This window comes from Grus americana, chromosome 4 (assembly GCF_028858705.1).
Source record: "Grus americana isolate bGruAme1 chromosome 4, bGruAme1.mat, whole genome shotgun sequence".
NCBI classification, from domain to species: domain Eukaryota; kingdom Metazoa; phylum Chordata; class Aves; order Gruiformes; family Gruidae; genus Grus; species Grus americana.
The window spans coordinates 75,800,588-75,825,437 of record NC_072855.1 but is presented as its reverse complement, the minus strand read 5'-3'; the positions used below and the strand labels follow the sequence as shown (position 1 = coordinate 75,825,437).

General features: G+C 38.5%; 1 long non-coding RNA gene across 3 annotated transcripts in view; it reads left to right on the top strand.

The window, feature by feature from the left end:
- LOC129206102 (uncharacterized) overlaps positions 1-24,850 on the top strand; it is a 219,332-nt gene that overhangs the window by 121,894 nt on the left and 72,588 nt on the right. For all 3 annotated transcript variants that reach the window (XR_008576986.1, XR_008576985.1, XR_008576984.1), the window contains exon 3: positions 183-282. This is a non-coding gene — a long non-coding RNA (uncharacterized LOC129206102). The remainder of the gene's footprint in view (positions 1-182; positions 283-24,850) is intronic.

The following is a 24,850-nucleotide window of genomic DNA, read 5'->3' as shown; positions in this document are numbered from 1 at the left end:
ACTCATGAGAATCAAATGTTTCCACTAAGTTAAGCTACTTCAATATTGACGTTCTTCCCTAGAACCAAAGACGACCATGGCTAGGCTTTCCACAGAAAAACACTTTTTGCAGTAGGTATTTTGTTTTGTTTTGTTTATTCCTATTACTGCAAGCTAAATCAGACTCTATTTGTTCTTTTTAGCTTCTGAAACTGTATTTGGTTGTACTTCCCAAGAGCTTGGTCAGCAATGTCAACGCATTATGGAATCAATGGGGAACAGGAAGACAACAACCAGGAAACTGTAAGTGTCCAATACAAATGTATTTCTGTGACGCTATAATGGCTTGGGCAGATGTGATACTGTATCTTCATTTAGGTGTATATGGTTATTAATATTTTAAGACATTTCCTGACCAGAGTTGCTGTTGCTAATCAGTAACCCTTTGTTTATTTCATATGTCTTCAAAATGAGTAGAGATCCTCATCCATGTAACACACAATGTGTTTTTCTTTCTAAATGAACTGTATTTTTAAAAGAGCCTTCTTAGCCCTTCTGTTTGACTGTGTAATCATGTGTATTTGGTTAGTTACCCATAATACATTTTTGTGACTGAATGCATTAATTTGTCTTAGTTTTAGACCTAAATAAAAATTATGACTTTATGGGATTTGAAAATTTTAAGTTATTTATCTCCTGTTAGCTTATTAAAAAGTGGAGCAGCGATAAGTCTGGTTATTTGGCAGAGAGAGGAGAAGCAGAGAGGAATTCCTGTGGAGAAAAATGCAAATTGTCTCTGATTCTCATTGTCAGTCTGGTCCCTCTATACTTTTTGTGTGTTTCGTCCTTACAAGCTGAAGGTAAAGCTTTGGGAAAGGCTGGGACAAGCAGAGATCACTGAGGAATGGCAGTCACTGGCCTCCACAGCATGTGTTTTCTGAGAGGATAATTCGGGCACATCTAATCAATTCTCTGCCACTTCAGGAGCCTCAGGAAATGGTGGTGTATTGATGTCTCCCTGATTTAAGGCCTGTGGTGCACTGTTTGGCCTCTAGAGAGCTTGATACAGGATTCTGAAGTGAAATTCAATGACAGGAAGTCACACTGGATGATCTAATGGTAGAAATCATCAATAGGTGAACTAATGGTACTCTCCAGGTTTAAGAAGCTATGAGTTTGCCAGTGGAGTTATAACTGAACACTGTCATAATCATCATCATTACTAGCAATATTTATGTACATGTGGGATGTTATGTTCTTTAATTTCATATTATGAATGATTCTGTAGAACCTGTTCCTGAGTTCATGCATCTCTTCTCAAATGCATCTACTCAGGTCCTGTAAAATAACAGAAATTTAATAGGGGGTTAAGATAACAAAAATGGCTTTATATACGTGTATATATATACAGACACACACACACACAAGTAATCTCAGTTAATTGTAAGCAACATGGGAGAGGTGAGTTTTCAAGAGGGCATTAAATATCAGTAGGGGAAGAGTCATGCATATGGCTTCAGGAGGTTGTTCTATCAGAGATGATGCTTGAGAAACAGATAACAGAGGTGATTTGTGAATGACAGACCAGCAGACAAGGCTGAACATTAGCAAATGTGGATGGTAAAACAAAGCTTGACAAAGAGAGATAAAGTCAAGGGGTTGTAACATAGAACTCCCTGTGCCATAGAGAGAAACAAAAAAAGTCCATTAATTAGGCAGCTATCTCCTTATTCCTGGTCTCTATTTTGTTTTTAGAAATTACAGCTGGACACAGGTGAGAACTTACTCTCTCATACTTGCATGCTTGTAGTTTGTGTGTATGAAGACTTGAGCTAGGCCAGTTTTGGAGAAATTTCAGTTAGTAGTATTTAGTGAAGGCTTCTCATAAGCAAAACTTCAAATAAAAATTCACCCTGTTAATACAGAGACTAGAAGAAAGACTCAAAGATTAAAGAAATGAGAAAATGTTCAGCTTTTGAAATGTTTTTGCAATGCTGAATGCCTCTCGGAAGGTCATATGGTGTAGCCTTACAATTTGAAGATGTTCTGCTAGTATTAATTTCTATCTTTTAGCTGTGTTTTGTACCTAATTGTTTGCTAATTTGCTTAATGAGTTGAGATTCTCAGACAAAAGCTATTACTTAAATTGCAGATGATCTTCTGTACTTATTTTATTAGGGAGTTAAGAAACTCTATGAATAGAAGGGCCAGACAAACCGCTGTAAAATTTCTATTCCATTACTTTGGAAAATCCTCCCCTTTGCCCTCCTTCTCCTAACCACAACCACACATATATCTGCTATTTTGAGGAATGCCAACATTGTTCTCGGTTGTATTTTCCTTGCAATTTTAGTGGTTATAAACTGAATTCTTCATCCTCTGCTCTGGTTCATATTTTTTAACCTAAATCAAACTCATATGTCAATCTCCAATTGACTAATGCATGCCGTATAAACTTAAGCAACAAGATTGTGAGCCATATACTGAGAATGACATAATACTTGATAAAATATCAAATATTTACCAAGCTAAAGCCAGTGGAAATGGCTATCAGTGGCAGCAGCACAATTGTGAAAGGCAGGAAACATCAGCTAACTTAGCTCATTTTGACAAGAAAATAACTTTTTCAGTCTAAAAAGAACAGTTCTTTAGTGCTGCAAATATACAAAGTGTGCTATTTGTTGATGATATGTTTTTAGTTAATGACAAACAGGTCTAAACCTGCCAGTAATCATAAGCTGCTATAGCTCCACTGAAATTCATATAGCTCCTCTGATTTTCATCAATTACACTTCTGTCCCCAAATCTAATAATGAGCAATACTGGTAGCATGAGCCAATTGATTTTTTTTTGAAATCCACACAAACCCATGGAGCCTTCTCTTACATGTCCCTGACTGTTGTGACATCCACTACTTTTTTGGCATCCCAAAACCAAGCAGAACCCTTCCCGGTGAATATGAAACGCATCTGCCAAACTCTTTCCTTACTTATCAGCTCGATCACGTTGCCTCCCTCTTTTATGTATCTCTACAGGCTCCTCATCTGGTACTGCATCAAGTTTAAACAGCTTGCCACCACTTTCACAGCCTTGTGTGTAAGAACAGCTTGCCCTCCTTAGCTGTCCTCCCACAACAAACTTCCTGTTCCCAGTCCTCTCCATCTGCTCCGTCAATATTCCCAAATCCATCTGCTTCTCATATTATCACCATCTCCTTTTTTTTTTTTTATGCTGTCCCTGCTGAACAGAGCAGCTTGCCTGAGTTAGTTTGTAAGACTCTCATATATACTCAAGCCTTTTTAAGGTTTCTGCTTCATTTGTGGCTTGTACTTTAAAATAACCCTTTTTGTTATTCCATTTTGTCCATCTCCTCTGAAATGGATAGGCCCATAAGGCAGGAATGAAGTCTTCCTGAGTGTCTAGAAGACATCTGTCACCTGATGACGATAAACAAAAAATCTTTATGGTGGTAGGAAGAAAAGGCTGGAAATATCCTCATAAATGCACTGTGAGATGGTACTTGAATTGTCTTAGGAATTTTTAAACTAAAAGCTCCTGTCTTCTGTCTTTATTTACTGCTTGAAGACAAGCTCTTACATGAAGCTTCTCCCCTTCACTTGTGGGAGGTGGTGTTTGGATATTCCTATGGTACTGACATGTTCAGCAGTATGTCCTGCAGGTCCCTCTGGGAAGCGGTGTCATCTGTGGTGGGAACTAGCACAGCCATTTGCCCAACTAAGACATTCCCTTTACAAGACCTGTTTTTGGGGGTTTATTTTAACTGATATTTGGTTTTAGTGGGTCTAGTGCCTGCCTGGTGTGAGTTAAGGGAAAGCTGAATCTCAACATAACATGGAATTAAGTTCTGACATAACGAAATGGGCTGCAGGACACAAATATTACTGAGAGGAAGGGAAATTGGGGTGAGACTCAAAGTCTTTGAGGAATAGCACAGCAGGAGTTTTTCACCAGCCAGTCGTTAGGAAAGGGCCATCAATGGCAATTTGTTTACCTCTCAGCGATGCAGAGCTGAGGCAGCCTTCTGAGATTCATACCCAGTATTTAAGTTTTTTACATATTTCCCCTGAGTCTAACTAGCCTGGAAAACATTTTAACTCTTAGGCTTATATAGTTTACCACAAGTAGGACAGTGAGATTATCTGCTGTTAACTTCTGACTCGTTAATTCTCTGTTGAACTCTATTATTTATGTTTGAAGAAGTGTACCTTGTGGAAAAGTGCCAATTTCAATTTGAAGATATGTAGAGGTGAAGAATCTATTACTCATTTTTCTTTTTGATCCCGGAGTAAATAATTAGTTTAAAATACTTTATTTCAATTTAAATATGTCCAGCTTCATTTTCCAGCCATTGGATCTTGAAATACAGTTCTTTGCTAAATTTAAGAATTGGTTAGTGCCTTTATTTTCTCTTTATGACGGTATTTACACACCATGATTATTCTCAGATATTCTCAGTTAAACCACATGAGATCTTTAAGTGTATCTCATCTCAATGTAAGAAATTTTCTCAAGTCCTCATTTTTATAGCTTTTTCCACCTTAGTCATTCCAGTATTCTAGTCATCTTTTTAGAAAGTGAACATCAAGACTGTGAGCAAATATTCCTTAATGGTTTAATCTGCTCTAGTCTAGAGGTTAAAACACACTTCTACTCAATACTCCTCTGTTGATATATCTTAAGTTTCTTTATTTCCACTTGCCAAAGATCAAGCTCAATTTAAATTACCTGCATGCTCTGGCACCTAAATCCCTTTCTATTGCTGCTTTTAAAGACATAGTCTCCCACTGTATAGGCCTATAGTGACCTGTATAAGTGTCTCTGCAAGCCCCACGATGCAGGTCAGTAGGGATTAATATTTATAGATTGCCCATGAAAATGATGAATTGCGTGGGACCTAATACAAATTTGTCAGGGCCTCTGCTAGGAAACTTCCATTCAGTGACTATTTCTCACTGACAAAATATTTTAAGCTAGATCTTAATCCATTGATATGTATCTCATTGACATTGGATAGTGCTAAACAAATCAGTGCATGTCTTATAGAAGTCTAAAATGATTGCATCTGTGCAGTTGCTTCCATTAATGAAATATATAATCTCCTCAAAAGATTGAATGGGATAGGATACATTTGACAAGATCTACTTCCCATAAAAAATATGTTGACTGGTGGTAATTATGCTCCTATTCTTGAGTTCTTTATCAATTCAATCCCTTGTTGGTTTTCCATTATTTTGCCTAAAATAGATGTCACACTAACCAGCCTGTAATTACCAGCTTGCCCTTTGCAGGTACTGGCAAATCATCAGCATTCTTCCAGTCTTCTTGAATTTCCCCATTATTAAAAGATTTATTAAAAATTAACTTCATCAGGCTGGATATATAGTCAGCCAGCTCTTCTAGGAATCTGTGCCTGTTACTTTGGTCAATTGTTTGGAAAGTGTTTATAGCTAACTGATACCACTTAGCATCTTCTTTGACCATGAACTTCATCCAGTAATATGTCATTTGGGGTTTTTTTGTGTGTAGTTTGTTTTGATTTTTTTCCTGTGAGGCTTCCACTGTTTCTGCCTTGGTATTAACATCTTAAGCATTCCTAAGTATGGTGGACCCTGATCTCAGCACTAGGATTTTTGTTACTGATTCCTTAAAAACCACTTGTTATCCTTAACGCTACCATTATTCATTTTTAAGCTTTCTTTGACAGTTTTCTGCACTGTGCAACTCTGCTATTTTTTCATGAATTATGTGCAGTAATCTTTCTCCTACATTGCTGTCTTAATTTTGACCCAGCTGGTGGTTTAATCAAGTTATTGTCTTTCTTTGGATATGGTTTCATGGCCTTGTCCCGTATGATAAACTTTTTTCCTAAATAGTTTGATTATTTTTTACTTTGTAATTTTTCTTCCCAATCAGTTTAACCTTAGTTCATTTCTTTGAGAAGTGAGCTAGTTTGGAGCAAAAACGTACATATGTCTGAATAACCAAGCGTGTCCTGCTTGCCGTGCAATATGCTCTAGCCACGTAGGCTGGACCTTGTGCTAGTCAGCTCAGCTTGCCACAGGTGATTTTGGATGGACTCGTAGCTCTTGCTCTGGAAGTAGACATGCACAAAAGTGTCTTGAGATTTCCTCTGATCTGCTGTGTGCTTCCAGAATGTTTCTTTCTGGAAGTAAATAGTTTTTCTCATTACATTATGATATAGCATGAAGTAATGCGGCTCAAACCAAAGAACTGCTACCAATTTACAATGCTAACGTAAGGTTTTTTTTCACAAACTTAAAACTTGTCCAGACCATTGGAGTGGTAATAGTTCTTGTTGAAAAGAAAATCTTTTTAAAAACCAGTTTAAGTCAGTGTTAGGCTGGGGCTGGTGGAAGTAGGGGATATTGGTTTAAGGGTACAATAAGGGGATCAAGACATTTCCAAAACTTAGTCTTAAAAAGGTGATATTGTAACATTTCCTATGACTTTAAAGAGGCAGAAAACATTGTTTTTAAGAGTGCTATGTGCAGTAGCCCACACTTCATATCTGGATTATTTTAATGGGGGTGTTTTATGAGATGAATGCCTATCGTGGCGTTAAGTGAGTTTTTATAATAATAACTGCTGTTTGTAGTGCTACTGCACATGTGTATGTGGGTGACAGTAAATCCGTATGTCTTCACCTGCTTTCAACATTAATATGAGATACAAACAAATGATTGTTTGTAATAAAAATAAAAACCCCATTAGATAGCTTCCAGAGGATGTGCAGCTCTTTTGGTTACTGGCTTTGGTTAATGAAATAAAATTGACAAAGGAAAGCCCAGAAAAGAGTTATTGCTACATAAATCTTAGGTATATTTTGTACATCCTTGGAACAACAGATCTTTAGACATTAGCTTTAAATAGATTTACAGGAGTCAAAGGTCATAGTTCCTGAAAACAGAGGAAACTATGCATAGAGATTGTGTTTATTTTCAGTCTCTTAAAAAAATCAAATGAAACCATTCAGTGTATAAAGCAGAAGCACTTTGTTATGAGTAGCAGAACCAAGGACCGCGGATATTTTCATCTCCCTGGTTATCGTGTGTAACCAAAACAGATGTAGAAAACCTTGTGGCTTTTTTTCATCAATACTTGCCTTAACAGATTTTTATTTTTTTTTTTTAATACTGCAATTTGTTTAGATAAATACAGTAATTCTCTGGGAACATCTGCCCATAGAGCATGCACCAGAGAAACCCGCAGCAGATTGGAAGAGGAGGCACTATGCAGTGGCTTCTGAGGAGGGAGTCTGGTAATAGATCTGTACCATCTTCCTGAATGAGTGACAGCTTTAATTACATGGTTTTACTGCAGGATACATGAAGATAGATTTACAGGATAGATGAAAACCCAGCACTGAGACATTTTTCCAGAGATAGAATGCCAACGATTTAATTCTAAATAACACATTTTTAAATTATAAACAGTTTAAAATGAAGATTGTTTTCCTGAATTGTTAAATACAAAATGTCCTCGTTATTTAAAGCTGAAGCACAGAATGATTCAAATCCCCTTTGTGACTAGACTGAGCATAGCACTGGCCTCCTTTGGGCAGGGAGCACAGCGGAGGCTGGGCCATTGTTACTTGCCTGGTGATTTCAGTATTTTTCCGTACAGGACTATCCAGGATCATATTTATCCTTTCCATCTGTTTTAATCTAAATCTTGATCTCTACACTAAGTACCATTTGTCAGGGCTTTCCTAGCTTTATTTTTTGGTTTAACTAGTTCATGGTCCTGCATTTACTACGGAGAAAAATTTTAGCGCCCCTTACAGGTCTGCCTTTCATAGTGAATTACATAGCCATTGTTCATAATGCTTCTGAATCAAACTTAGCATTCCCTACTTTTTCCTGCTACAGAATAGTGGCTGGTCATGCCACTAACCAGCCATAGGATTGTTTGTGGCCTTCCACCTCAGCTTCCCCAGAAAGCTTTGGACAGTCTAACCCTTTTATCTAACTGACTGATAAATTGGGTCATTGGGCTTATGTTTTGATGTCAATTATGGTATCTGTGGCTCATCAACTTGTAAGGTAATGGATTCCTCCCACCAGGCAGTTGCTTTTGGGAGCGTATTGGTGCATAGCCTAAGATACTAATATATTTATTTGTGGGGCTCTTATCAGAATAAGGGCTAGGCATTTATTTACACACTAAAGCTAAATTGCCACAAATTGATAGCATTGAAGTTGCTGCAACTGCTCAGCTCTGCTCTGAATACACTTGTGAGTGGAAGTATCCAGGTCCTCTCAAAGCACTGGGTGTAATGGACATAAAGGAGGCTGAAATACCTGGAGATTGTAACAGGCAGGGGAGAAAACACAAATGGAAGGAGCCCGAATAGAAAGGGAAGGAGGAATGATCACAGCGTTCATAATTTGTGTTCCACGAATGGTAGGAACACACAAAACTTTCTGGTTTTAGATTGGGGATCACAGAAAGTGCAGTGGTTCATAGACAGGTCTGAAAAAACAAGCCTTCTGAAAAGGCTTACGCTTAGCATGTCTGCTGCTTACGCGTTAGGAAATGTGGTGCATTTGTCTTTCATGGACACGGATATAATGGAACTCCTACCAAATAGATTGTACTTACTACGACTTCAAGGGCAGTGTTCACAGGTTCTTTGTATGGCCTAATTTTTGTCACCCAAGTCAGATGCTGAGTTAGGAACTTTTTTTCCCCGGGTTTCTGGTGTATCCAGCAGAAAGAAAGGGGCTAACGTCAGTAGCAAAAATGGCCTGTGCTTTCCTGTGCTCATATCTTTCAGTTCCTTTGTTAGAGTTTGCCAGAGTGTCTCCTTTCAGCTTCAATTAGGAGAGTTTTAATTGTGCTTGAACAATATATCAAATGTATAATGTGCAGTTGATATTTAGGATCAAAATCATTTAGTGTAACTAGGCTTTTGAAATAACGTATTCTGAAGCATCTTGTCCTAAATTTTCATTTCTTTTTACTCTCTCTGTCATACTTTCTGAAGTAATTTATGAGATATCTGCCCCAAAAGCTGGCTGTAGAATCCTTTTGGACAGAGGGTTTCCTTAGAGGCACAAGCCAGTGTTGTTTGTGCACAGGCCAGCAATTTCATACTGGTACCTCTCTGCGAGTCCTCTGAGTTTTCGTTATCGTGATTGTCTGGCAGAGTTCTTCTCTGGATCAGTCACTAGCCAGCACTGCTGTTGTGTACGCAGTAGGTCTCACAGCAGCTAGCAAGGCTTCTACTTGTGTTTTGTCATGAAGAAAACCCTTTGCTTTTGTAATATACCCACCAGTTCCCAGCTCTCACCAATTGCTAGGAACAAGGTGTCTCAGTGCTGGAGTAAAGTGAGGGTAGGATGCAGATGCTGGGCATTGTGGAGAGTGTTTAAAGCACTGTACAAAGCCAGATTTAACTGCTCTCAGTCAGTCTAAGCTGACCCTATAGGTATACGCAGGGCACATTCATAAAGAACAAAAGGTCAAAGTGTCAAAGACTCAGAATAATCAGCCAACTAAATGAATGGAAAAAAAATACTGGTTCCCTTTTTCCCCTTCACTTGGGGATTGGATATTTGCCACCAAGCTTCAGACATAATTAAAGCAGGGGCCTTGTTCACAGCAGGTACAGCAGAATACCTTCTTTCATAGCTGCTCGACTACAATAATACTGTTTTTCTTGCATCAGAATGTTTTGTTCTAATACTTCTCTGGGGCATAGCTCTTCCTACACTTTGTGGAGAAACCCACAATTCCAACACAAGTTATCTTTCTCTTCCTTCCTTCCAGGCTATGCTTTTTTAAGAGGGTAGTGGAGAACCTTCCCTGATCAGCAAGGAAGCTCTGGAAAGGCATGATTCCACAGACATAGCTATTGGCAAAGTAAATGGTAATGATGTAAAGGACTGAGTTAACCAGACTACAGTTTTGCTTTTGGAAGACAGTGAAAAGTCTATGAGGTAGAGAGGGATGATATCTGCATTGGTGTGTCCAAACATGTCCTATATCATTAGAACAATGAAGATGCAAATAGTTGTTCCTCTGCAGACAGATGTAATCAGTTCCTATATATGGTGTAGCTATTGGACGTCACATTTCCACTTGAATATGTCTTGCAGAAGACCTCCAAATATGATGGAGTTATGAAATAAGTAAAACACATAGATGAATATCATAAAATTATTCACTCTAAATGATTTTTTTTTTCCTCTAGTGCAGTTTATCAGTGTGTTATGTGAGAAAGACATGCCATCCTGAAAAGGTCTTGAGGATTTTCTGCAAAGCTTTCAGAAAACTGTGCTTTCCATTTATGATTGTCAGGTAGGAAACTCAGTCTGTAAGGATGGTGATGGAAAAGTTACATTTGTACTTATATTTTATGCACAGACCTTGGGTCCATTTCCTTAAAAAGCTACCTTACAATGCTGCTATTTTGTGAATGTTCTCTGCTAGATTTTGAGGAATCCACTCTGAACTGGTTCAGTTGAGCATAGTGGACTTAAGTATATTTTACAGTTTATAAATCCAGCTGGTTTCCAAATGTTCTGGGGTCTAGTCTAGCCTTCTAATATAATTATGAAAAAAAAGGTCAGGCTAAATGTCAGGTGTTGACAAAGTACTGATTGTTTCCACTTTGCAGGCTTCATAAATGTCAAGAGAAAAGAACTCTGCTGTCTTGCCTTATTAGAAAAGAATTCAGTGAATGTAATGCGTCTGAAGGGTGTTAGTGTGGTAGCACCGCAAACAGTCTCAGTCTCCTTCCATATCAGGTAGCTCATGGAGGAATGGATGGATATGCAGGTTTCTTCATTTCGACTTTATGCTGTATTATCCGAAGTCACTCAGAGAAGTTGGGGATGCAACTCAAAATCTCTTTTGTTCTCATTTTCCATTTCAAGTCTTAGCCTTTCTGCAGAAGTTACTCACTACTCTGTGTTGCTTTTGTTTTCTCTTTGTTGTATGTTTTTCCTTTAATTTTCTTGAACAAGTACTCCTTGAAACAATTCCTTGCCAATATGGTTATAATCACCATCACCCTGCACACAACTTTTTCTGTTTCTACTACTTAATACTTATAGGAACAAGATACCTGTTCACAGTAAGAATATCCTGCAATATTCTTGATCATCCTCATCAGTCATTAGGTTGTATCCACCAAGTAAAAACTTGGTACTTGATTCAGAACTCTTGATTGTCTGATGGTCCTAACAGCTAGTAAGAGGGGGGGATTTTGAAGAAAGTGAAATAGAATTCTGGAGAATTGCAATATGTGGTCGCAGCATGTCACTTTTTATTTTAACCAAATTGGAGCACTATTTAATCATTCAAAGCCCGAGAGAGGGGTAAGAGAGCATTTCTTTAGAACTGTGGTCCAGAGTTCTATGTGAGCCCCAGAAAGCTGCAACAGTATCATGGCAATCAGATACTGTCTTCTGAGTGTTCAGGGAACTCCCATGGCAGAAAGGGCAATAAAACAAAGAAGCATGCAAAGAGTTGTAGTGACATTTTTTGGTCTCTATACAGTTGCTGAATGGTGTTATGTGAGGCTTTTTTTAAATCCATGATGAAATATTGGGTTGGGATACATGACATGGGCTCTGTGGGAGATCTGTGCTCTTATGGAGAGAAAATTTGAAGCCAGATGGGGCTATCGAGTGGCTCCAAATGCTTATGTTTATACAACAGAATAGAGTCCATAAGGCCCTTCTGACTGCTTCCACTGCCTCTTGTCTGACAGGCAACTATGGCCCTCCAGTCATTCTTGAGTTGCACCACAGCTTTGGCCATGGGGCCCTCGATTGTGGTCAAGCACTAACTTCTTAGTAAACCTGGTTGAATCACCTCCCAGACTGAGTCCTATTTTGGTCTCCTCTCTCCTCTTCCTTTCTAAATGGCTAGGTTTTGGTTGCAAGAACCTCATAAACCATGTGTCCTCAAATGGCGTTCCAGTTTCCAGTCCTTTCCTTCCCATATCCGTAGGCCCTTTGCTTCGTATCTGCTAAAGCATCATGGTCCATGTTTGGACCTAATAGGTCTGGTTAAGCAATCTATATACATAGATGCACGTATATGTTTACCTATGAGTTCAATAAGTGATAGCTGAGAATACTGAATAATTTTATCGAGAAGTGTATCTGATGTCTATTATAAAATTAATACTATTAGCAGGATTAAGTGAGGAGCTTTTTTGGATTAGAAGGTGTTAAGTAATGACTCTGACCTCTGAGTGCCGTGTTCTTTTCCTATCCTGCATGAAGGCACCTGGAAATCAAGATTAATGCTGAAAACACATTTGTGAAATTCTAGTTTCCACATGCAGTATCAACACACAAAGATTGGGGCTGTCCCAGTCAGGTCCATGGACGATTTTGGGTGACTAACAGTATTCATACACACTTGCAGGATAATCTGGAAAGCTATAAATGACAATTTTAAAAATAGTATATTTAAAAAAACCAAATAGTATTGGGAGCAGATGTTGTCTTAGTTGCACCATTACGAATTAATTTAGAGTACCTTATTTGTGTTTTAATGTGTTCTGCTCAGATTTGCCTGTTTAAATCTTAGGCAGAGGCAAAGAAGGCCAAATGTTCTCTTCTGCCAGAAAGCTGTCTCTGCATTCCAAATACATACATTAAAGGCAGCGACCAGGAATTGCTCTTTCTATATCTGTAATAGTGTGCCGATCCTTTGTGTGACATCTTTGTCACTGTGCAGTATGACACAAAATGAAATGGATAACACAGATTTCTCTCAATCTGGGAAACGGGTGGTGGCTGCCTAGAACCTAGGAGTGTTTTTCTATGCCACTTGGGAGACTACAAAAGGCATTCATTTTAAAAGTAGACCAGGGTAATTACCACTACATTTATGTTAGAGGTTAACATTAGTGTTATTTCCTCTATTGCCTGGTTTTACAGAATGTTCTGCCCCACTGCTTTTATTAGATCCAAGCAATGGATGAAATAAGTGTTATTAACCTCTAACACTTGAAAAAATTAGTCTTAAGAAAAACAGAGACAAAGCTGGGCGGTGATTTTTCCGGGCTCGTTGGGTGAGGTGCTGTAAAACTTTGCAAATTTAATAGTTATTTCATAATGTATCCAAGGAAAAAAAAAAAAAAGGAAAAGATGGGAAAATAAGAAAACAAAAGTCAGTAAAATGCTAGCAGCTTTTCTTAAGTCATTGAAAATTTACATAAAATAGAACAATAGAAGGTTTTTACTGAGTATGAGGTTGTTTGAATTAAAGAAATACTAATGTGAGTCTTAAACATAAAATGTTAACCAACTATATTTCACTGACATCACATTTGAGAGTTGAAAACATTTTAGACGCTTTACTTTGTGCTTGCACACAGGACCCCAAACAACAGTAGTTTAAACAAGACCCATGTGCTTAGTGTCGTTAGTGACTGGTTACAGCGTCACTGGAAGTAAGAGCTGAAGAGGTTCCCACACAGTACAGATTTGGCAAGAGTGCATATCCTGTCATCGTTAGACGGAGAAATCCCCAGAGGATGAAATTGGGAGAAATATGGCTGGGTGTACTGGCACGTGGATTCCTGAGGTCGCTTCCTAGGCTGGTCACAAACCTCATGTATTGATGACCATGGATGCACAGCTCGCTCTTCCTGCTCCTCACCTGTAGAGTTCAAATAATGGTATTTCTTACCATACTGTTCTGAGATTAATTTGATGAATAGTGGGAATTAGGGAAATTCAAGACTAACATATAGGGGTTGTAAAGGTGCTTATGATCATGGACTTTTATGAGCCCAGTTGTTCTAGGAGTTAAGATACGGTATAAAGTTGTTAATACAACGTCAGATGTAACATTTTCCTGAATTTAAACTTATTTTAAGGTCTTCAAATTGATTTTTTAACTGCAGCTAAAAGTAATCAAATCTTTATTATTATTAATAATAATATTTTATTTCTGATTTGTCTTTGTCCATTTGCCAGCACAGCCTTTGCTAACCTTACAAAGAGTTAGACTCCCTCCACCACCCCCTCTCCAAAATCAAGACCGTAGATTTGGACATAGTTTGACTTTAAACTTCCAGTTAAATTCAACTTTCTTCTATCTGAGTTAAATGTATACCTAAGTGGTCTTTGGAATACTGTTTTTAATCAATATATTTCTTAATTTCTTAAGATTTTTTTATACAATGACCTAGGGAACAGTGGGGAGGGGGGATAAATGATTTTGAAGGGGAAAAAAAAAAAGTGTTGTTTTAAGGCCACAAGCATTGTCAGGAAGAAGTAGAAACAAGAGAACAGATGTACTGGAGAATTTTAATTTATTAAACACACACATGCATACCAACCAACTTCTAATTACTGGTGTTTTTCTAAAAGCTGATATAATCTGCCTTACAGAGCTATCCCAGTACTCAATGTTTTTGGAAATTGAACTTATGATCTCATTGGTCTTTCCTATCTCTAATTACTACGAGGTTATATCTTATTCTATATTGGAACTTTTTAAAAGATAATAACTAATTGCTAGTGATAAGGGTATGCGTCATTGCTTGAAATGAAAAAATCTACTTTAGATCCATGTGGGAGAAAAAAAAGAAGAATGCTTTTAAAAGTGACATTAAAGGATTCTGCAAAACTCTTGTAGTATAATTTCTGCGCGGAGCAATCATGGCAGAGCAGCACTCCCTTGAAACTTGATTTCTATAAACACACATTATTGCCCTGCTTTAACATTGCTGGAGTTCAGAAAGTAAATACTGTCCTTTTCTAAACATCTAAACTATTCAGTGACCCAACTAATTTACTTTCAGAATATTCAGTTTTTACTTACTTTGTTAACTATCTCTTCAATAGCTTAATTGAGTATTTTAAGCCAATAAATTACCTTTCAACATTTCTGTCTGGAAGCTCAGTCAGTATCCAAAACAAGCTTGTCATTAATGAACACTTTCTGGGACAAAAGAAAGGAAGGCAGCAGATCTGAATTGGGGACGTTGTTTGGTTCCCTTATTCTAAACACATTAGTACACTGTATTTCCCCACTTATATAGGCTTTTGTATGGTGAGCATGTGACTCTTTAAATGTCCCAGCAGGGCATCCAGAGACTGCAAAAAGGAAAAAAAAAAAAAAAAGAAAAAGAAGAAAGAAAAAGAAAAGAAAATTGTTTGGAACAATTTGCATTAGTTCAAGGGCAATGTTAAGCATTTTACAGCTGGTTTATTGCTATTCTTGTGCTGTTTAAGCTGTCTTTCATGTCAAAAGTCCTTTCCTGCTTACAAATCATCAGGAAGAATTGCGGCCACCACGCTGTTCACCTAAGCTCCTCCAGGGGTTCTGGCCCTTTGATCACAGATATCGTTTGCAATCGAGTTAAAAATAGGGGGCTGCTGAGATAAGCCGAGGCTCTGACAGGAGAGCAGCTTTCCTTTTTCTTTTGGACTTTGTTTGCTCCTTCTGTAGTATGGGAACACGTCATCTTGGCACAGAAGGAGTAGTGTTATGGCTTTAGGAGATGCGTTTGAAGGAGTCGGGGAGGTCATTAAAGAGCTCAGCCCCTTGCGAGCGCAGTCCAGCTTTGCAAGATCCCTGGGTTCAAAAGCAGACTTGTAAACTAGAGCTGCAGTACATAAAATTAACAAATGCAAGCCTGCATCCGTCTTTGAGGCAGATTCAACTCAATGCCAAGATTTTAGCACTTCTCAGCTCTCTTCAGTGAGGAGAAAGCTCTATTTAAAACTGAAGATCGCCTCCTCAGTAATTCCCTTAAAATTGGCAAAGAAATCTTTGTCTTTAATTTAAACAGAAAATTTTTGTCCTTAAAAAAAAAAAAAATCCAAATAATATAAGACATAGTCCACACAGAGACTGCATAGCCCAAGTACAGACTACCTTTATTAATATTATTTATTTGTTTGAGTATATTGCTTAGGAACCCAGGTCATGAACCAGAGGCTTGTTGGGCTAGGTGCAAAACCAGAAAAACGAATAATGAAAAAACAGTTTCTGCAGGCTTTTTGTAAGCAACAGTCGAAATACAGGGAGAGGCCAACCAGCTGTCACAGCACATCAGCGATCTTTGTTTTTAGCAGTTCTCATGGCAAAAGAGTTGTTTCAGAAGGGATTTGAATGTGGCTGCAGAGGTAGCTTTACAACCTTTTTTTTTTTTTTTTTTTTTTTTGCAAGACATACAGCTTATATTTCATTGGATAGAGAAGAGGGAGACAGAAGATATATAGAAAAGCATAGTGTTGTTAAAGGATATCGGGGAGGAAAGATTAGAAGGGAGACGCAGATTTTATTAGTTGGATAGATTTATTTGGGGGAAAAAAAACCTCACAAGACCTTAAGAAAGGCTTTTGTGCTGTTTTTTTTCCAACATAGCAATTGGTATAATAAGAGGATACTACTCTCCCCATAAACACTTTCTTGTTTATAGAGGACTTACATGGCCTAGGAAATAGGCTACAGATACGATCACGCAGAATTTTGGTTTCACTTACGCGCTGATGGGTAATGTAAGAGAAGCTCGCTGTTGTCTGGCTGAAAGTAATCTCTGCATGGTCTTGTCCTCCCAAATAAATGTAGGGAGTGGTAGTTAGATCTGAGGGTTTAGCTGTATGCAGTCACATAGAACTGTGATTGGACTTAATTAAGTGATTTCAAAAGAACACGGTATTTTATGAAATCAGGAAAAGGTGAAGTTGGAGAGAAAAGTAAATCAGACTTGAATTTTATGTGCAGTTGTTCAGCTGTTACAGAGCTGCCTCAGTGTATGCAAGATTAACAGGTCAGAACTTTTACTGTGGAGTTTGGCATTTGGGAGTATTTTAGTCATATAAATACTACTGGCAGTAAAAAAAACCAAATATCACTGGAAACATTGTGACAAAAGTTGTTTTTAGTGGATTTTTTCCCTTTTTTTCTGGTAAGATAGAAGGGTTTTTTCTGGATACTTTTACTGGTATATATCTTGACAGAAAAAGTATCAAATGGCTCATTTATCTTTATAACAAAAGATGCATATTTTTTTTCCCCCCTATGTGTTCCAACCATTTCCCTAAGATTTACCATCTATGAAATAAAAGGAGAGCTGCTATAATTTTTCAAAAAAATGCAAGAAATATAATTGTTAATCTCTCAGATTCAATAGTCGCTGTGAATGACAGTTCTTGAGCTCTGCTGTATTTTGTGCTCTACTACCCCGTAGACCCTTGAATTGCTAGATACCCTTTACAAAGCGCATTGTCTCTTTCTGTCTTTCTAATTTTCTGACTACTACTGGTCACAAAGCACATCACAAGCCTGTGATCTCATAAGCTCATGTAGACTGAAAAACAGGCAAGTCTAGGGTAATAGCTCCTAAAAATTGTCGGGAGGAATAAATTCTGTATTTCCAAACACAATTCCCCAATGAAAAGACTAGAACGCACCCTGACACACGTGCAAACATCCCACCTTGTGAAACTCAGGTGGGAAATTAGTCTGAGAGTCCCAAGAACAGAATGGAGGCAACCACCACTGCAAAGGTGACCCAGCAACGTTAGCTGGAATAGAATTGTTTTTTCATGAACAAGGTATGAGGTGTGGCCAAAGAAGACATAGCACAGTGAAGCCGGGGCTTAATATTGAAAGAAAAGCTCAGAGTATATTAATATTTCTCTCATGTGAAGAAAGCAAGGCATTTGTTTTCAACATATGTAAAATATATAATTACTATACAGAGAAAAATATTTATTACTCTTTAATATAAACCATAACACAGTAAGTGTTCCTAACAAGCCACCATAATTCTGTATTGTTGACAAGGTCAGAGCGCTCATCAGATTCAGTTATCATGTGGTTGATGCTAATTATACAGCTCATTTGCTAATTAGATGCGAGTCCTTCTGTAACTTCTAAAAGTGGGGCCACTGCAGTTTGTATTAGGAAGCCACTTAACTGTGTGATGTTCAACAGTCATGGTTGCTTGTTCTGGAGACAAATGCAAACAAAATTGCTATGCTCTTGAGGCAACGTTTGGGAATGTATGACACTTGTGTCTGTACCTCCCTTCTGCTGTCCAACATGGGAGAAGGTCTCCTAGTTAGTCAGGAAGATTAGGATATTCTTAGAAAAGAAGCTTTTTGTGTGTGTGTGTCTTTGAAAGAGATCATCTGTCACATGGCCTTGAATTTAAGAAATTTGTGCTTCTAAACTAAATTCTGTGACTGTGGAAGGCAGATTCCACTGTAGTCCCGTAATCACTTGCAGGCTTGTCCTGCTGCGTGCGTAGGGTTTTGAAATGGGAAAAGTAACATGATTAGAGAGATGTTAGGGTAGGTATCCCTGTTTGAGAGGAGGTGTAGGCTCCACACTTGAACCTCAACTTTGAGTACGACAGTGGGGGGGGGGACACAAAAAAAAGTGTTTTGCTATTTAATAAAACCAGCTTTTCTCCTCTTAACCCTTTAAAAAAGTGTTGCTTGGAGTTGGCTTTGCTTATAATTTACTGGTCAGAGCCAGCACCTGCAGTGAAATGGCTCAGATCTAGTGTGACTGAAAACACCAATTCCTAATGTATTTTTTCTTACTCGGTTTCTAGCATATTGCAAAGTTATATGTAGTGACATCTATGGCAGAAATGACATTATGTCTTCGTATAAGGGATAGCATGAAAGCAATATCCAGAATTGTTTTAAATTTCTTTCCGATGAGCTGTGCCTCAAGGGGGGGAAGACAGGGGAGGGATAGGAAAAAACCTTTGAAGAGAATGGAAAATCCATTTGTGCAGATGTCTGGAAAATCAGTTTCCTCCCAAGCTGTCGTAAGACTTTTGAAGAAATCATTATATTACCTTTTAATCCCCTAGTGCCAGCAGTTGCCTGTGTGATCAGACATTGCCAGCGATGGTCTGTGTGTCTGTCAATCTTTCCTCCGTGTCCACACGTTAATTAGATTTGTTCCTGTGGAGAAGCACATTCATGTGCACATAAACACGTGCATTTTTTGCTTTTGAAATTTTGACAGAGAGTATGAACTGCAGGTATTAATAGGACCTGTCGAACAGTATGGAACACAATTTACTTCCTTTTTGGCATCAAGTATATCCCGTGCCTATAGCGAGGAGGTACTACTGCAAAAATGTTGGCATCTGCATTGCTTGTGATAGCCCATTCACCAAGAAACTGGGATATTCAGCCTTCCTTTCTTCTTTTTGCAGGACAGTTTAAACTGAATACTATTCCAGTATTTTTTAAATATCTAATTACATATTATTTATTTCACATATCTACATCTATATAAATTTGCACATTAGAAATCTCTGGTGTCATAATCCATGGCATTACTCTTGCTTATGTCAAAGGTGGTGTGCTGTATAGATAAATGTGTATCACACGTGACATTACTAGCATTTCTACATACGTAACTTTACAGTTGTCTCCTGGGAGAAAGAAACTGTGGAATGAAGTACTGGAAAATTTGTAATACTGATGCATGAAGGACTGGGCTACAAGGGGGTCTTCGAGGTGTGCAAGGAATAATCCTGTGTTTTGCATGCATTTTTATGTGTTAAACTACTGCCAGTTAAAGATTTGATAGATTATTTCATGCTCTGAATACTCCTGTCAATTATCTGCAGCCAAATCTCCATCCCTTATTTACTCAAGTAACTGTACAGAAGTTGAGATGTTACCTAAGTAACATTTAAAAAAAAAAAATTTGTTCCATGTTGGGTAAATGATTGACTATTAAATGAGTATAGTTACTAATGTAGAGCTAATAGTATGTAGTTAATATGATATCCCATGTAAACAATACTGTCTTTGTAGTCTTAATACTGAATACACAAATCCATGCAACTCAGTAACAAGGCTTTGCTTTAATTGCTAACAAAATCTGGAAAAGTTCTTGTTGAGGATGTGTCTTCATATAAAATGTTTTATTGGGCACCCTTGGGTAGGAAGTGGTGAGCCAGACTGATTGCTTCAGCCTCAGCCACTGAAATCCTAATTGTGTGCCTTGGTGACCCTGGGATTAGAATAAGAGAAAGAAAGTCCCTCTGTTTTTAGGGTCATGTTGCCGTTAAGGTTTGTTAGAGACTATTTTCCCATTGCAAGGATGGCATCTTTTTTTTTTTCTTCTTCCCTCCCTGTTTTCTCTTTTGATCCCTATATGAGAGTGATGCAGATGCTGTCTGAGCTCTGTTTGCCCCGCCACAAAGACGATGTGCCCAAAGTCAACCAAGCAACCTCTCAAAGCCACTTAAGCGTGCATCATCTCAAAGATGTGAGAGGCCACATGGTAATTGGCTTTCTCCTGGTAGTAAGTAGAGTTATGTTAAATGTGGGCCTGAGGGGAACCCCTGTTTTGGGTTGTAGTTTATTATTAGGTGAGGAAATTACTGGACACCTCCAGCTGCCATTAATCAGCCGTGGAGTCTGACTGGAGCCAAGCGAGAGGCCTGTGGGTGGATGCCGCTGAATGGCAGGGAAATACAACGAGACAGAGACAAATGTTTTCCAGCTTAGCAGCACTAAACTCTGCCCTTTCACAGTCCTTAACATGCATGTTCAAATTGATTTAGTCTGTTTACCCCCTCAGCCTAACCATCTATTTCCATTGAAGACTGACAGTTTTATGTGTTGCTACCATGTTATTATGTGTTGCTGTGCTGCCAGTAGCTATAGTATTTCAGAAGGGCTCACTTCCAGACATAAAGGCAGAAGGGGGGTGGGGAGCTTGAGTCACTTAATTCCTTTTTACAGGGTGCAAAACATGTTGAGCATGACACCAATTCTCTCCCTCTCTCTCATTCTTTTCTTCCTTCCTTTCTTTCCCTCCTTCATTATTTACTTATTCATTTATTTATTGAGTTTGGGTCAACACATGCCATGAAAAAGCCTTAAATGAACTTGCACGCTTGAGAAACACATCTGTCAGGTGATGTAAGTGTCTGGCTTATTCCTCTTTCCTGTTTAGTTTACAAACATGCCATTCCTTCAGGGCTCTGGAATGCTGATCCAGAGGCTGCCAGAGGTGGGTGCCGCTCAAGCGAGGAGGAGTGCAGGTAGCAAAACCATGAGCTTCAGCTGACTCCTAAACGTACTTTGGGTCTGGCTCAGCTGGGAGGTCAACGTACTGAGGTTGCAAGGAAAGCTGAACTCATTTATTGTACGCATTCACAAAATGGACATGCAGGGAAACAGAAGGGAGGAGTTGTTTTTCTGTTCTGCAGTTTTTTGAGATGGAAAGCATCAGCTCATTATCTAAAAGCCTAATTTCAGAGTTAGATTCCGCTAACGCTTCTTGTGCCGGCTAATGCCTTGTTCCACAGCTTGAGGGCTGAGGGTCTAGTCAGCAGTGATAAAGAAATAGAGGGAGAGCCAGGATGCAGCTCTCCCCACAGGATGATTTGAATTTTGCAAGTTGTTTTATATTGAAATTTAAGAAAACCAACAATGCTTCTTGTTCGACTCGAATGCAGGCAGCTATGAAACCCCAAGGGAAAGAAGTGGCAGACAGAAAGTGAATTTTGGGCAGCTTGGTGATTAGGCTTGTCCTCTGGGGCTCACTTAGGTCTGTCTTATGAATTCCTGAGTTCAGAGTTTTCGGGTGGTTTTCTCTCTTCTGGTTTTGAAGGTTTCTTGCTCCTTTTCCAACCTGTTTTCTTTCCAGATTATGCCTTTTTTAAAAAAAAAAAAAAATTTTTTTTATGTGTGCATATATAAAAAATGTGATAGCTCTGTGGAGTAATTGCGTCAAAGTTAGCCTGCAATAGTAACAACAACCTCGGGCAGAAGATTGCCAGTCAATAAAGAAGATAGTTTGGGCATCCCCTTGCATTGCCTGACTTCATTCCTGTTGAATCATAACATGTTCAGAAACTGAAAACAAAGGCAAAAAGTACTTATATACACAAAACGCTGATTTCTGAGCTGAGCAGATTACAGCACGCCAGGCTCGGTGTGCCTATGATAGGCAAGTCCTCTGTGCTCTGTTTTGCATTGAAACATCTGCAGAAATGCTACAGTATCTTCCAAAAAGTTTTGAATGATAAAAAATTTAGTAAAATTATTTAAATAAATCATTAGTAAACTAGTACAATGAGCAAAGTCATAATCCATAGTACTACATATACAGAGCAGATGTCCCTTGCAGAAGTCCTGTCTCTGTAGGAGGGAAAGGATGTTTAAGATCTCCCCTGAAACTATCGTTTGCAAACAGGTGATCTTGCCTGACACAGTCTTTGCTGTCTTTAAGGGGTAATCCCACCCTTAGAGCCTATGCTGGTATCCATGTAAAATTCAGATTAGGTAAATATCATAGCACTTTTTAAACGAATCTTGCAAAAACGACCAAAAAATTATGGTCTCAGAAAATAAAAGCATTGCTTGTGCAATACTTAGCATCAGCTGTCTGATAAATTCATATTAATCCTGTTTTAAATAAAAAGTCTCATAACAGAGTTTGCATGATTTCATAGCATCCTGTATTACATGGATAACTACATTAGAGGCCTCCTTTTTCAATATAACTAGAAATGTTTTCCAGCATTTTGCATTAGGAGAGCTAACGGTGTGACCAAGCCACCCTAAACCTTAAGTTTCCAAAAATCCATCAGTTTTTTAAAACTATTTATTTATTTTAAAATGACTGTATTTTTATTAGTGCACAGTTAAGGCATTAACATAAAACCCAAACCATTTTATCTGCAGCAATCTCCTTTTTGGGGGGTAGGGTAGAAATGAAGGCAGGTGCTATAAAAAAACAAAAAGTTTCTGTTTTGATGGAAACAGACATTCTCCACACCACATTTCTGTACTCTGCTCAAAATGACATTTTTACTCTGTCCACTACTTGCATTTGTGCAGGACCTGTGGTTGAAAGTGGGTTTTTCTGAATATTCTTTGCCTGCGGTCATATTCTGTCCATGGATAATGGAGTCAGTGTTTACAAAGCCTGGCTGGGTGGCTCTGGAGAAGAATGCTTAGGAGGATGGTGATGTGGCCTGTGAAAGCTGCTGTTGAGCCCCTAACGCCATAAACGCTGATCAGTAAGATCAGGAAGAGCTCAGAGTTGAAAGGGTTGCCAGTTCCTCTCCCCGTAGCGGAACCTCTGCTTTTGCAAAACCAGCTTTTCTCAGCTGGCTCTGCCCATCCTCTGGCATTCTCCTCCTCAATGGCTAGTTTGTGAGATTTCCATGTGTGCCAGGACAGCCAGCTCCTAGTCCTTCCCTAAGCTGGGCAGGCACAGTGACCAGTCCCTTCCAGAGATGTCTTGGGTGTCTCAAACTAACCTGATTTATCTTCTGTCTCTCTTTCCCTTGCTGCCCTTTCCAGCTTCCTCTTACTGATGGTTCTCATCTCTGACACTGCTGGGTTCTCCAAAGTCCATGAGTGTTGTTCCTGAGTCTTCCCTCTGCTCCGATGTTGTATTTTTTTAATGTGCAAGTGTGAAAAAGATTACTACTGTCAAATTTTATTTCCCAGTTTTCAGATAGGGAATGTTATGAGACCTAAAACACAATAGCTTGTCTTTTAAACGCATATCCATTTGTCTTTTCTATGACAGCTGCATACAAAATAACCCTGAAATGCTGGCAGAAGGCTCCACGATGTAGGGGGCGGAAAAAGGTGAACGTTTACATTAGCACATTGAACCCACGTGGTGAGCCAATGAGGCCAAGCTTTTTTTTTTTTTTTTTAAATTTATTTGAATAGGAATAGATTTGAACTTAGAGTTATGGTGGTTATGTTTATCTTTGTTTCAGAGGTTCTGTTAGAGAAGAAGGAGAAGAGGAAGCGAAAGCCCTGTATTTGTGGAATATTTTTAATCCTTTTAAGTTTAAAATCAGAAAGGAAAATTGTATGTGTCTTTTGATGAATGAGTTCTACTAAGGTGTCTGTTTTCACACTTTGTACAGCTTGGGAGCTTCCTCTGTGATTCAGTAAGAATCACAGGGAAATTCACAGGAAACTCGCAGGGATGACAGGGAAATTCATCCTTAATGATGTGCCAGACTGACAACAAGATGACTTTTGGCAGCAAATCTGTATGTTTATTTTATGTTGGATATGTTTTTTATTGGACCTTGAACATGTGTAAAATAATATTTGTAAAAACATTTGGAGCCGTTAGCATCACAATATTCGTATTTGTAGTAAAAATCACCCTCAGACCTTCGCCAAAACAAGGGTAAAGTTTCTGTGATTCTGTCAATGATGTGGCATATGGAATCCGTGCCTTTTTGGCGTTATGTATTTTAACTGCTTTCCAAATGCTTGATGAGGAAGTGGGATGAATACTCCGGTTGGGATGCTATGAGTGAGCCGCAGTTGAAAATGGGGGAGCGGTAGTTGTGTGAATACCAAGTGGTTCTCACTGTTGCTTATGGAGTAAAACCTTTGTGGAGTCACTGTATGTGACAGATATGACAAAATGGTTGTCGGAAGTCTTCCGTGATGGCTTTGGTTCTAGTACAGAGTGGATCTTTGTGGATGAGTCAAGTATTGTACATAATTCCTGTAATACTTAATATTTGTAAATTGTAGTGGTATCTTGACTTTCCCTGTTGTGAGCAAGTGCACGAGGCAGGGAAACAGGGTTCAATCACTGATTTGATGCTGGTCATTGTTACTGAATTTGAAATCTGCTTTTGAACATTCAGCAAGGCTGAATTAAAGCAATTGCCTTGAATTGATGTATACTGCATATACAGTTCTCTTTGAACTAATCTCATTTCATAACATTTTCCGTTCCCAGTTGTGACTCCCAAGTTCTTGTTACACTAAAAGTGAATTGCAAATGTTAGGCGCTTTCTCCTTGCACATAGTGCTTGGTGCAGTCGGTGTCTTTAAAATTTTCTTTCAAAACAGGAGTTGTG